Source organism: Eretmochelys imbricata, chromosome 9, assembly GCF_965152235.1.
Source record: "Eretmochelys imbricata isolate rEreImb1 chromosome 9, rEreImb1.hap1, whole genome shotgun sequence".
Taxonomy (NCBI): domain Eukaryota; kingdom Metazoa; phylum Chordata; order Testudines; family Cheloniidae; genus Eretmochelys; species Eretmochelys imbricata.
This window is the reverse complement of record NC_135580.1, coordinates 96,225,585-96,239,607: the sequence shown is the minus strand read 5'-3', so window position 1 is coordinate 96,239,607 and position 14,023 is coordinate 96,225,585.

Sequence of the window (14,023 nt, the reverse complement as noted above, 5' to 3'; positions counted from 1 at the left end):
CCATAAAAATAAGGAAATAAATAAATATGAATCTGTGCTTACATCTGCCTTTTTTTTAAACCTTCTGGTAAATGGAAAAAGCTTATGGTGACACTGGAAATATTTTGTAAAATGTCCAGAATGATTATTCTCAATTTGAAGTCAATGAACAATGCAGAAAATTCCCAAATGGTATCAGCTATAAATGGTTGTCTTCCTAAATGGTCTGAGTGAGCTATAATGGGGAAACGTTTCAGGGAACGTTACATGAGGGTGACCAAAAAGGTAATTTTAAAAACATGAGGAAAAATACACCTGAGGACTAACATTTATTAAACTGTAAACACCACCGAGAAGCAGGTGACCCGTAACATTGTATGCAATGTGAGCTTCATAGAGGAGGTTTAATTCTTTCCTGCATTCTCCTTGGTATTATTTTTTTTCCTGAGAAAATAAAATGGAATAGTGTTGAGAAGTAGCAGTGGGACCATGCTGTGGGACCCAAGATCACACATCATTCAGCGTGCAGAGGTAGTGGTAGCCATTATAAGGATGTATGTGACGTAGCACATCTTACAATGTATTCTTGTGGTAATATTTGGGAATACTTGTAAGCAATATAAATGGGTTGAAAGTCTGCACCAATTCTTCAATCCACCTTTATTAAAATATACTGCAACATTCTATAGTAATGGATCAAAATGCAACAGGTGGGAATCTTTCAAAACCATTTGTCTTTGACTTCTATGGAAGCAGAATTCAACCAACAATTTTGAACAATTTCATCCTTAGTTAGATAGAAATCCTGTGTGTATAATGCCTACTATACACACAGGATCTTTGTTTTTTAAATTAAAATGGGGAGGAAAAAGGCTTTATTGAGAACAGATGAGTCCAAGCAAAAACTCAGATCTGAAATACATCACTGAGGATTGAGGGCTCATTGTGCTAGGCCACCTCTGGATAACATCAACCCAACAGGGCCTTGGGTTAATTCCAGAACATGCAAGGATGCTTTGGATTTGAGCCTGATGACAGCTTGGGGTGGTTATAGCTTTCCCCCTTTCACCAATGCCAAGGCAGGCTGCCTTTGGGATTTCCTTCTTTGAAGTGAAAGTTCCAAATGAATTTGCAACAAAATGAACAAAAGATTCTAATTTCTGTCTCCATGTAACCAGTCACAAGCAGAGAAATAGGTTAATGAGGCCAGTACCATAGGTAGAGCAGGGAGTGGGAATGAGAAGAGTGTTAACCAGCTTGTATATGTTATACACGTTGCACACCATGTTAAAGTGTTACACATTATATATTATGTGAGCAGAAAGCTTTATAATTAAATGTTATTATGCTTACTCTTGTTCACTCATACGTCGTATCCCATAACGCTTTGCAAAGCTGAAGTCAGCTTTGGCACTAGCAAATACAAAATCAAGATACATTTGTTCTCTGTTCTAGTATAGGTACCTTTATGGGCAACTAGTTTGGATTGTAGTATCGAAAACAGAGACAAGAAAAATTTGGAACAAAAACAACAAGTGAAGAAACTGTTACAAACTGTTGAGCTGGATTTTAGTGATGTATAGAGAGTTTCGTAATTTGTAAAACCATCTTATAAATATTCCTAGCTGAAATGTCTATCTTTGAAACATGCTTTCTGTGTAAGGCAAACAAACATCTACAAGATAAGACTTGCTTCCCAGATGGAGGGTATGTATGTCTCCTTTTTATATTGTACTATTTTGTCTTTAGACAATAGATTTGGCTAAGTTCAGTTACTGGGTCCCTTCAACATTTTAAAGAATGAGTGATGTCAAACAATTAGCTACACCGTTTAGTCAATAAGAGTAAATAGGGAAGAGCCTTCAACTCAATATGGTGGGAGCCAGAGAACCATTGGAGGAATTCAAAGACGGGTGGTGATATGGTCCAACTGATGAGGGAGGAACATAATCTTCACAGCCAAATTGTGTTAACCAGAATGGGGGTTAGTACAAGCATCACTTTATAAAGTTCTACTTGGTGGCTAGGTAGATTTAAATCACTTGGTTTTAACCAAAGACTGACAGAGATCAGGCAACTGTTCATTTCCACCCAGTTACCACTTTTTAGGGATTGCTAAAATTGTGTCTTAACACTTACAAATCCCTCAAAGTTGGGACAGCTAACATTCACATGGCACTTCCCAAGTTACCCAGCTTCACAAATTCTGCCCTCCATTATAGAATCATAGAACTGGAAGGGACCTCGAGAGGTCATCTAGTCCAATCCCCTGCACTCATGGCAGGACTAAGTATTATCTAGGCCATCCCTGACAGCTGTTTGTCCAATCTGCTCTTAAAAATCCCCAATGATGGAGATTCCACAACCTCCCTAGGTAATTTATTCCAGCGCTTAACCACCCTGACCGGAAGTTTTTTCTAACGTCCAACCTAAGCCACCCTTGCTGCAATTTAAGCTCATTGCTTCTTGTCCTATCCTCAGAGGTTAAAAAGAACCATTTTTCTCCCTCCTCCTTGTAACAACCTTTTATGTACTTGAAAACTGTTATGTCCCCTCGCAGTCTTCTCTTCTCCAGACTAAACAAACCCATTTTTTTCAAGTCTTCCCTCATAGGTCATGTTTTCTAGACCTTTAATCATTTTCATTGCTCTTCTCTGGGCTCTCCAATTTGTCCACATCTTTCGTGAAATGTGGTGCCCAGAACTAGACACAATACTCCAGTTCAGGCCCAATCAGCACGTAGTAGAGCGGAAGAATTACTTCTCGTGTCTTGCTTACAATACTCCTGCTAAAAAATCCCAGAATTATGTTTGCTTTTTTTGCAACAGCATTACACTGTTGACTCATATTTAGCTTGTGATCCACTCTGACCCCCAGATCCCTTTCCGCAGTACTCCTTCCTAGGTAGTCATTTCCCATTTTGTATGTGTGCAACTGATTGTTCCTTCCTAAGTGGAGTACTTTGCATTTGTCCTTCTTGAATTTTATCCTATTTACTTCAGACCAGTTTCTCCAGTTATGCTGCAACCCTTGTCTAATCGACCAAGCTCCGTGGTGTAACGGAAGATAGAATTTAGCTCTGCGTCTGAGAGAAACTCAAGACGAGATCAGCATACTGAGAACTTGGCAAGAGGAATTCATGGCACTGCTAGATGTGATCCCGATGATGCATTCCTTCCACTGTGCAATCCAAGAATAAAGGTCTTGAGGAGAAACACTCAAAGCCCTGTGTTTATTTAGAGATAGAATATATATAGCACTTACCTGTCTAAAGCAGGATTCATAATGTACGATACACATTGCAAACCCTTTATTCTTCAGTTAGCTTGACACTATATTTCAAGATAAAAAAGCTTATATGAAAAAGCACTCAAGAGCATTAGGGAGATACCTTTCTGTGATGTCTAAACTAGATCATAGTTTAAATTGCAGAGGATAAGTCTGAGCTGCAGAACTCAGGCATTTGTTTAAAGTCTCTAATTTGGAGGGGGGAGCCACAAATAGATCAAATATTAGGCTTTTTAAGTGGTTGCATTTCCAAGCATCCACAACACTTGACTCAAATTAAAGAATTTCACAGTATTACTCCAGCTCAGAAAGGGTATATTTGCAATTTAGTCATGCAACTTTAATTGCTAAATGAGTTGGATGGGATGGAATAAATAGTTTGTTAAGGTAAATTGGGAATGTAGCTTTTGAAGTTACTCAAATTTGTAATTTAAATAACCCTATACACTAGAATCCCAGGAAATTTACAGTTAAGGCTCCAAATACCAACTTTGGGCCAGATCTTCAACTGGTGTAAGTAGATTAATCTCCCTTGACATCAGTGGTGATGTAAGGAGGTGAGACTCACCACCATGGTGCCACCTGCTGGTTGTTCTGGGAATTAGCTCAGTCTTTTCACAGGTGCCCTCCTCTGGTAGCGTCTCACGACTGCCACTTCTGCTCCAGACCTGCGTTGCCTCAAGGATCACAGCGTCCTCTTCAGGACACAGCCCATTCCGGGAGTGCCCCATTCTGTTCTCCTCCACTTCCAGGGGAGCAGCAGTCCTCTGGCCAGCCACTCACCTCCGTGGCCAACTGCAGCCCAAGGTTCTAGTCACTTGCCTCAGTGGCAAACTGTAGCCCTTTACTGGCCACTCTCCTCAGTGGCAAGTGGGGGTGAGAGGGAGAGGAGACCCAGGCCCGCCCACTACTCCGGGTCCCAACCCAAGGACTCTCTAGGCAGCAGCCACGCGTTGCATCTCCTTCAACCCCCGCCACCCGTTTCCCTGAGCCACTTCCCCATAGCCCTAGCACCTTCTCTGCCCCTGTATCTGGGCTTCATTCTTTCAGACAGTCAGGCTGGAGCTCCCTCTCACTCCCCTGACCTGGCCCAGCACTGCTCTGTCCAGGGTGCTGGCACTTCCCTCAGCCCTTCAGCAACCCAGTCCTTTCTCCCTGGGCTGCCAAGAGGGAATTGCCCCCTCTGCCCTGCAGCTCTCTTTATATATGGGCCTGCTCTGCCCTGATGGGCTGCTCCTTGCAGCCCCTCTCTGATTGTCTGTCTGCTGCGCAGCCTCCCCAGGGCTGCTATTAACCCTTTCTCCACCAGTGTGGGGCAGGTGCCCCATCACAGGTGTCTAAGCCAGTTTAGGATCCAGACTCTTGTGTCTGCCCCTGTATCCCATTCTGTACCTTCTTCCACCTATCAAGATCCTCACCAGCAGCCACACAAAAGGGGTGTCTGCCTCGTTGATTATATGGATTCCAACTGTGTACTCTACAAATTGTTGTAACCCACCTCCACACTATACCAAGTGCCTGGGAGGTATCAGCAAGGCCTAAGGGAAGATCTGTACAGTTCTGGGATCCACTTTTTCCCGCTAAGGAGTTGGTGAGAGTCCCGGAAATATAAGGGGATCGGAAGGTGGCACCTGCGGAGCTTGTGGGGGAGAATGGAGGGATGCAAGGAGTCCCTGGCATGTCCCAGGCACTCGGCTGCCAGAAGCAATAAAGTGTGTGACCCCCTGCTACCATTTAGCAAAGAAAGGCGAGGTCCTTGTCATAATGTGATTAGACCATCTCTGTCAAATGAGTTGTATGGGCTAGATTTTCAGCTGGTGTAAGTGAAGTTAGCTCCAATGAAGATACCCCAAAAGAGGATCTGGCCCATAGGTTTTTACAAGCAAGTTGACTCCCACTGACTGATATACAGATCAGGCTTGTTTATGGTAATGATGCTTTTGATATCAAATGTTAAATCATACAGGGTTTTAAAAAAGTGCAAAATGTTTCCCTTGACAGTGTATCTGTCTCCCATGGGTTTCTGGACACAGTGTCATCCATATTAATCCAATGGATTTTTCAGATGGACAAAGAGGAGGATCAGAAATCTTTCAAACAAATTTCCAGAATTCGGGCAGAGGCAGTTCACATTCATGCCAATTAGAGACAGAAAGAGCCTCTTTACTGAGCACGCAAGGAACCCCTGAAGGAAATTGCCTGAAATGGTGCCGAGCTAATAGGTTTTTAGAAAAACAAAAAACTTGTTAAAAAATGGTCAAGTTCAGACCTGATGACCTGCGAGTCCTGTCAACGTCTGTGAGCTGCGGAGTGGGCTCCCGTGGCATTTCACCTGTTCATACCCAGGTTGAATTAATTCCAGTGTTTGGAAGCAAGTGGGAACAGCGAGGTCTAAATTCAAGCCCTGTAGGAACGGAGCCAACCCAGCCTTGCATTTATTTCCAGAAAAGACAATTAAAAGGAAGCCTGATCAGACATTTTCAAAAACAGACCTAATAGGAAGTTATCAGAGCCACAGTGAAATGTGGCACGCTAGTGAATTAATAATTGTGTTTACCCTTTTCCTTGGGAATCTTTTGCCCGTCTCGCCATTTCTGACAGTCGCTCAACATCTTTGAAAAAGAATATTTCAAAGCCGTTCTCTGCTTCTGCAGAGCCAGTGACGGATTTCCTTTCTGACAGTTATTTACTTCCTGTAATATTTCACAGCATTGGAGCTCCCAGATGAAAGCAGAGTTCGCACTGTGCGCCCGTCCTGAAGTCTAATTAAAAACTGACTAAAATGGAAGGGGTGGCAGCTAGTGAAGGGGGGTGTTTCTTGAGGGGACTCAGAAAGGGGAGCTTTTTTCTTGGCAAAACACTCAAGCCTCCACACTGAAGCAGAAGAACAATGCCCAGTGTAGGGAATAAAATCCCTGAGCTGGGCAGGGGGGAAAAAAAGCCTTTCAAATGCAGAAGAGCTGTGAGCCAACAATTAATTTTTGTATAAACTAACTGAACACCAGCAAGACTGAAATTTCAGGACTGGCTGCCATCTTGCACCACTGAAAACAACCTTCTCTTTCCCCTAAATGCCCCTTCATCAGCGCAAAGAGAAGATGGGTGACAACAGCCACCCAAATTTGTGAACTCCCCATCCTAGAGTTATCAGCAAAATAAAGAGCCTGAGGATAAGGATTCTGCTTCCCACATATGAGCGTGATTTTATATATTTTAGACACCGGGGTTGAGATTCTTCCCTGTGCAGAGGAGACAACATGAGCCCCAGGTGTCATTGAAGGGGTTTCAGGGTGTAAGTGGGACTTCATTGGTGCATAGAACTAGTGCAAGCCCTCTGCCCAGGAGAGCATTTCATCCAAGGTGCCTCTTGTGAGACCGCTATGGACAGCGAAAGAAAAGCACACAAAATCAGGTCACTCAACTACATACAGCAGTGCAATGGTCCAGCACTTCCCTTTTCTTTTATATCTTCCAACTAATGTAAGACCAAGGGGCAACCCCGAGTGGTCCTAACTCCATTGACTTCAAATATACACCTTGCCATTGTCTTCAACGGAGCTTTGACAATTTACACCACTTGATGTTAATCATTGCAACATAAAGACTGTACTTCAAAATGAGAGAGACTGTAACGAACTGACAGAGGTAGCAAGGTGAGCGTGTTTATTTGTAGAAAATCTTGCTGTCCTTGCTCAGGACAGAAAGTCACAGACTTAAAGCAATTGAGTAGAGACATGGGGAAGAGATGGACATCAAGCAACACTTTCATTGTTATCCAGAAATAGTGTGTTGTTCACTTAATGAAAAAGTTATATACTGTAGCTGTCCTAGAAGCAAAACGCAAATTTCTTATTTTTTTTTTTAAACAAAAACTTGTTTTGTTGGAGAGAATGGGTATTTTCTACAATCCTTTAATAGGATCCTCGTATCATCAAGCTGTAACACATCTTGTCACTATAGTCAACACACACACAAAGCTAGGAAATTAAAATGGAAATACTTTTCTTGTGCTGTCTTTTTATAAGTTTCATTATTTTTGCAATAGAGCTGTTCTGTATAAGGCCCTGAGCCTCAAATGAAGCTATAACTGAGCTGAATAATATGTATGCATGGCACTCTGTCTATAGAACCATGTTACTGTCCGCTAGTTAACATACCCTTGTTTCTCAGAAGGCAGGGTGTACACTTTCAGATAATTAGATCCAATATGTTGGCCCCAAACCTGCCCTCCCTGACAACTGTGTAACTATGTGAAATCCAGGCATTTAGAATAATACCAGGGACACATTTGCACAGCAGTAAGAAACCCATCCTGCTCCCACTCAAGGCAACAGATCAAGTGTATTTGGTGACTAGAGGTCACCAAATGAAATTAATAGGCAGCAAGTTTTAAAAAAAAAAAAGGAAGTATTGCTTCACACAACACACAGTCAACCTGTGGAACTCCTTGCCAGAGGATGTTGTGAAGGCCAAGACTTTAACAGGATTCAAAAAAGAGCTAGATAAGTTCATGGAGGATAGGTCCCTCAATGGCTATTAGTCAGGATGGACAGGCATGGTGTCCCTAGCCTCTGTTTGCCAGAAGCTGGGAATGGGCGACAGGGAATGGATCACTTGATGAGTCCCTGATCTGTTCATTCCCTCTGGGGCACCTGGCACTGGCCACTGTTGGAAGACAGGATACTGGGCTAGATGGACCTTTGGTCTGACCCAGTATGGCCGTTTGTATGTTCTTAAGTTAATTCCCCTTGGGTCCAGTGGTTCTTTCCCACTTACAGTTCTATAAATCAGGAATAAGGCCACTGAGCTATCCCAGTGTGAACCTGGTATGGGCCTTTCAGAAGGAGCAGGCACAGGCCCTTATATGAAGGTAAAATTTGTGCCAATACATTGAATGGGATATCTTTTTTAAAAGACCTGTGATTAGAATGGAGTTATTGAGCATTATACACACCTTGCACAGCTCTCTTACTCATAGCATCAAGTAGGAGGAGAGCTCTTCCTCTGTGGCATCATTGTACTACTGCCATGGTGCACCACAAGGGACAGGCTAAAGTAAGGGATGTTCGGCCACACGCCTCGGGGGCCTCCTCTCAAACAAACCACACAGGATTTCAGCAGGGAAGACAGGGCCAGATTTACAAGCACTGGGCACCCAGCAGCTCCCCTGGGATGTTTTGGGACAATTTTGGAGCTGCTCAGAGCCCAACATGCACCCAATATGCTGGGCTCTTTTGAAAGTTTGGCTCCAGCTGTGGGTGCTGACTCAGCCCTTCCAGGAAGCCAGCGCTGAATACCCACTTTCCCAGCTCTGTGGAGTGGAAATCCCCACCCCCCGGAACAGCCAGGAAGGGCACCTTGGTGACGGATACATTAGAGCCGTGATCCCCAGAAGCCAAGCAAGGCAGGGAGGGTCTCCAGTGGTAGAGTGAAAGCATAGGAACAAAGAGCCCTGGGCTCCAAAAGGCTCCTGGGAGCTACAGGTGTAGGGGGCAGACTCCTTCCTATTTCACCTCAGGAGATGGGCCCCAAGGGAGCAATCTGTTATAAACTCTCTGGATGAAACCAAGACCCCATTGAAGTCAATGGCAAAACTCCTCTTGACTTCACTGGGGCCGGAATTTCACCCCATGAATGCAAATGTAACTCCAATAAGTAGGGTGACCAGATAGCAAGTGTGAAATATCAGGACGGGGGTGGGGGATAATAGGAGCCCATATAAAAAAGCCCCAAATCTCAGGACTGTCCCTATCATATCAAAAGGAGTACTTGTGGCACCTTAGAGACTAACAAATTTATTTGAGCATAAGCTTAGCGAGCTGTAGCTCATGAAAGCTTATGCTCAAATATATTTGTTAGTCTCTAAGGTGCCACAAGTCCTCCTTTTGATTTTGTGAATACAGACTAACACGGCTGCTACTCTGAAACCTATAAAATCAGGACATCTGGTCACTCTACCTATAGGGGGCAATATGGTCCAATCAACTTATAGCGAGTTCTCTCCCTCTTCTCCACCCACCCCAAAAACCATCATGAGAATTAGCCTTCTCTGACCTCCCAAGAGGATTATAATGACCATAAGGTTTTAAATAATAATAATGAAAAATCTCCATGGATGGAATGCTGCCTCTGAATGAAGTTATTTTTAGTCCAGTTACAAAAGACTTTCCACATACAATATTCAGAGGCTCTTCTACAAAATTCTTGAAAGCACAGAATAGCCATAGGAAGTGAGCAGATAGCAAGGTGGCCTTGTTATAAAAGATAATTTGATGAGTAATGTTACTAGAGCTGATGTTACTAAGTTTCCACAAAGAGCTGGTCAGAATGTTTTCATTGACATGCTCTTTCCTCAAAGCCTTTTGCGGAGATGCATTGATTTTGACAAGGTTGATGAGAGGACTGTTTCCAAATTCCAGGGCTGTGGTCACTTCCAACGAGAGAAAGATCGACCCGAATCAAAAACCTGACCTTTTTTATTCAAAAGTGAATGTTTTGACCCAATTCTGTTTCCTGAAAACCTTCACAAGATTTTGTTTTCATTCCAGTGTGGAACAAAAACAAATTTTGAAGCCTCAAAATTATCCTCCAGACAGCTGTAATTGTTACAGAAATCTCAATTATGGGAGAGCACTGAACTTAATTCTGAATTTTAAGTAGCCCCATTTTGAGAACTTGACCATTTTAAATCAAAATTAAGCTGGACCAGTATTTCATTGCTGGGATCTAACAGAACAAGAATGCTTCGCTCTCCAAAGTACTTATGGTATTGTGCAAATCCCAGCACTGCGGATTTTGTTTGCAAATGAAATAAATAAAAGATAAATTCGTTATTTTCATTTGGTGCCACAATAATTGATAGCAGTTACTGTGGACTTATACAATGGCTTATATTAATGGCCTTGTTTAGTCTAATGATGATGGCATTTTCTGTGGAGATTAATTAGCATTAATGTTGCAAATATTATTAGAACTGAAACATGCACCATAAACCAAAATAATTTGACTGAACTATGTTCTTATTAAAAAAAACCTCAAAAATAATGAGAATCTAATTGTCCTTTGTTTGTTAGAGTTGGCTATTCTGCACGTTCCTTTTATCTGTGCAACACATATTGTTTCATTGTTTTATACCAATTTGCTTCTCTTATTTTCCCACATTTGCATGTTCTTATACACAGAAAATGCGGGATGATTATTACCCTCTCTAGTTTGCATTCAATTTACATCACAAACACATTAACACATCTTAACTCATCTATGTAGAGTGGAAATTTGATAATAGTCCCTTGGAAGCCCTACCGGCTATGTCGAACACAAACAATTTCAGACACTGCAAACCAAAATGAGATGAAATGTCACGTCTCAAAAAATAAATGATCTTTGCTGGCAAAGTGCAACAGATTTTACAAACCCATAACTCAATTTTAGCTCCTCTTGTTTTAATCTGCAGCTTATCAGTTCTCCCCTTAGTCAAAAAGTGACTCCAAAACACCTCCACAACCGTAAATGTCTCTCACATCAGCTGCAGGAAGGAACATTTTTAATGTTTTGGACATAGTGCACAGTATTCACGGTTCATAAACTCAAACACTTTTACAATGACCCAAGGGCCATCATAACCTCATAGCAAGGGAGAGGTCATTCTCCAGCCTCCCCCATACTGGTGCATTCAGGACTTCACATATTCTATTCCACATGGAATCCAGTTAGCCTGTTTGTGGGCATAAGCAGTTAGCCTGTTTATTATGGTGTGAAATGCTCTCCAGAATTCTATAGCAATTACAGTAATAGAATATCCATCTTGCTTTGCAAAGACCTGGGGATGCTTGTCAAAGATCATCTCCCTCCAGAAGTCCTCAAAGGAAAAGTCACAGCTCTTCCTCTCTTCTAGTAAAGTTATTAGAGTTAATACAGAGAGGTAATAGCACCACATACCAAACAGATTCTTTAAAATGCAATCCTGATTTAAAATCTTTAGGTTTGGGTATCTTTTGCAGTTGCCAGTTAAGTCTATTATTCATTCCGGCACAGAGATTCTCATTTAAAGCAGGATCACTTATATCAGTACTTGGTGCCACAATTTTGAGTCCTGATTCTGTAGTGTAAGTCATGAGCACATTAGTCATCTATTCTGCGGGGCAAACTCCTGGCAGAAAGGTAGGTGAGAACAAGGGTCTCCTGGGTAAAAAGAGCAGACTGTAACTCTTAAAAGGCAGGCTATTTGATTGGCATTGTATTAGATTAGAACGCCGTTTAACAATACTATCAGCTCAGTTAAGATAAGCATATATATGGTCCCAGGGCAAGGAACCAATTACTGACCAAGGCCCTGCAATCAGGAAAACCAACCGGATTCCACATGGCTGCAGGGTTCTGCACTAACAGATCTCAAATACAAGAAAGGGGCCCTGTGGCAGATCGACACTCACCGGTGTGGTGTCTCCTGCTAGTCACTCAGGAATTAGCTCTTTCCAGCATGGCAGAGCGCCTCCTATTAGCCGGTGTCTCACCTGCCTCAGGCCCCCATGTCCTTCCCAGACCCCAGTGCCCCTTTATCTTGAGGTTCTGCCCCAGCAGCACCCCCACACTCTGGGTCTCCCTTCCCAGGGGAACCCTCAAACCTCTATCCCCACCTTGCCTCAGTGGCTACTGCCCGTCATCATCTGGCCCCCTCTCACTGGAGCAAACTGCAATGTAATGGCCACTCATCATCGGCAAGGGGGGTGGACCTGCTGCCTCTGCCTATCCCCGGGCTACACCTCTGCAGCCCCAGTACCTCTTTAGGCCTTGCACCAGGCTGGAGCTCCCCAGCCCTGCTCTGCTCTGCTCTGCTCTGCTCTGCTCTGCTCTGCTCTGCTCTGCTCTGCTCTGCTCTAGGTACCCTTTTCTCCCAGACAACTAGATTCTTCTCCCTAGAAGGCTGGAGAGAGACTCTGACCCAGCTCCTCCCTTAGGCCTTCTTATATTCCCAGCCCCACCCTGATTGGCTCCCCAGGACTGTTTTTAACCCCTTCCACACCGGAGCAGGGTGACCACCCCGCTATCGGCCCAAAGATCACATTCAATCCCCTTTGACATGTATTCTTTAGATACTTTGAGTGAGACTGTGCTGCCCCTCTAACATGACCCCGATACACCTCTCCCATCTCCAGCCCTGCTCCTGGCCAACATCAGGGCTTTTGACGGGGTCCTTGGAAAGCAGCCTTACAGCAGTCTTCTATAGAGCCTGCACCAGGGGAGTCCTGTTCTGACTGGAACTGGTGTTTTTAGAGCCCTTTTATGTTATTCCACGGTGAAATTCTGGCTCCATAAAGTCACTAGGAATTTTGCCATGGACTTCAAACCCCTGACCCTTTTACCCAGATGGGAGTGAAGAATCTCACTCTTTGTTTCAAAGTTTTCAGTAGGTGTTGCTCTGCCTGGTTAGCTGGGGGCATTTAGTACACACCTCTGGGCTTGACTCTGTTTCTCATGTTTGCATTACATCAAGCTTCCCTGAATACACATTTAATTCAAACTTACAGTAGAGAACCCCATGAACACAGAGCTCATGTTACTAAACAATTGATTGGGGCTGGAATCACAGAAGCCAGTGCAAATTATATCACTTACAGCCTGCAATAACCCACAGCGGATGAAATTGGGGTGAAACAGAGAGCAATATTTAAGATTTTCCACTGTGGAGGGCTGCATTAAGCACACCATTCAAACCCCTCTGGGACTTCCCTGGACTTCAAGAGGTTCTACATCAGGACCCAGTGGAGATAACTGAGTCGGCACATTCCTTGGCTATGCGCCATCCACTTCTTGGCTTGCACGGACCTCTACAGATCTGCCAGCATAGAGGAGTTTGCGGCATTATCAGCTCACCCCAGCTGATGGTCTGGTCAGAGAGCAGATTAAGATTTATTGGGGCCCTGGTCACAAAGACCATTCCCCCCACCCTGAATCTCCCTCACCATGGGGCCCTGCCCCCTGCTCCTCCCCTTCCCCCCAAGACCCTGCCCCCTCAGGGCCGGATTAATGCTCCTGTGGGCCTGGGGCTATTAAATTTTGTGGGGACCCTGTAGACAAGTCTTTTTCCTAATTTAAAACAAAATGATCACAATTATGGCATTGAGGCTATTAACGCTATATGAAACTTGCCTTTTAATTAACATAAAGCCGTTCTGTGATTACATTTCAGGCTTAAAACATGTAGAATATAGTTAAGTTAATTCAAAATAGCCTGCTTCTTACCTTAGCACAGCTGTTATATTAGTTTCTTTCTGGGATGGAGTTTGGGTGCAGGAGGGGATGCTGACTTGGGGCAGAGGGTTGGGGGGCAGGAGGGGGTGCGAGGTGCAGGCTCCAGCCGGGAGGTGTTTGCCACAGGTGGCTCCTACCCAGCGGCACAGCAGGGCTCAGGCAGGCTGCCTGCATGCCGTGGCCCCACAGTGCTCCCAGAAGTGGCCGGCTGCTGGCACGTCTCTGCGCAGCCCTTGGTGGAGGGGGACAGCGTGTCTTCATGCGTTGCCCATGCCCACAGGCGCCACTCCTGCAAGCACCAATGGGAGCTGTGGAGTCAGTACTGGGGGAGGGAGCAGTGTGCGGAGCCACCTCCCCTTCCCCCCGCCACAGAGACGTGCCAGCAGCCAGCCACTTCCAGGAGTGAGCCCTGCTGCACCCTGAGCCCTGCTGCGCCGGGGTCCCCCCTTAGCCCGGGGGCCTGGGCTGCAGCCCCTAAAGCCCCTGCATTAATCCAGCCCTGTGC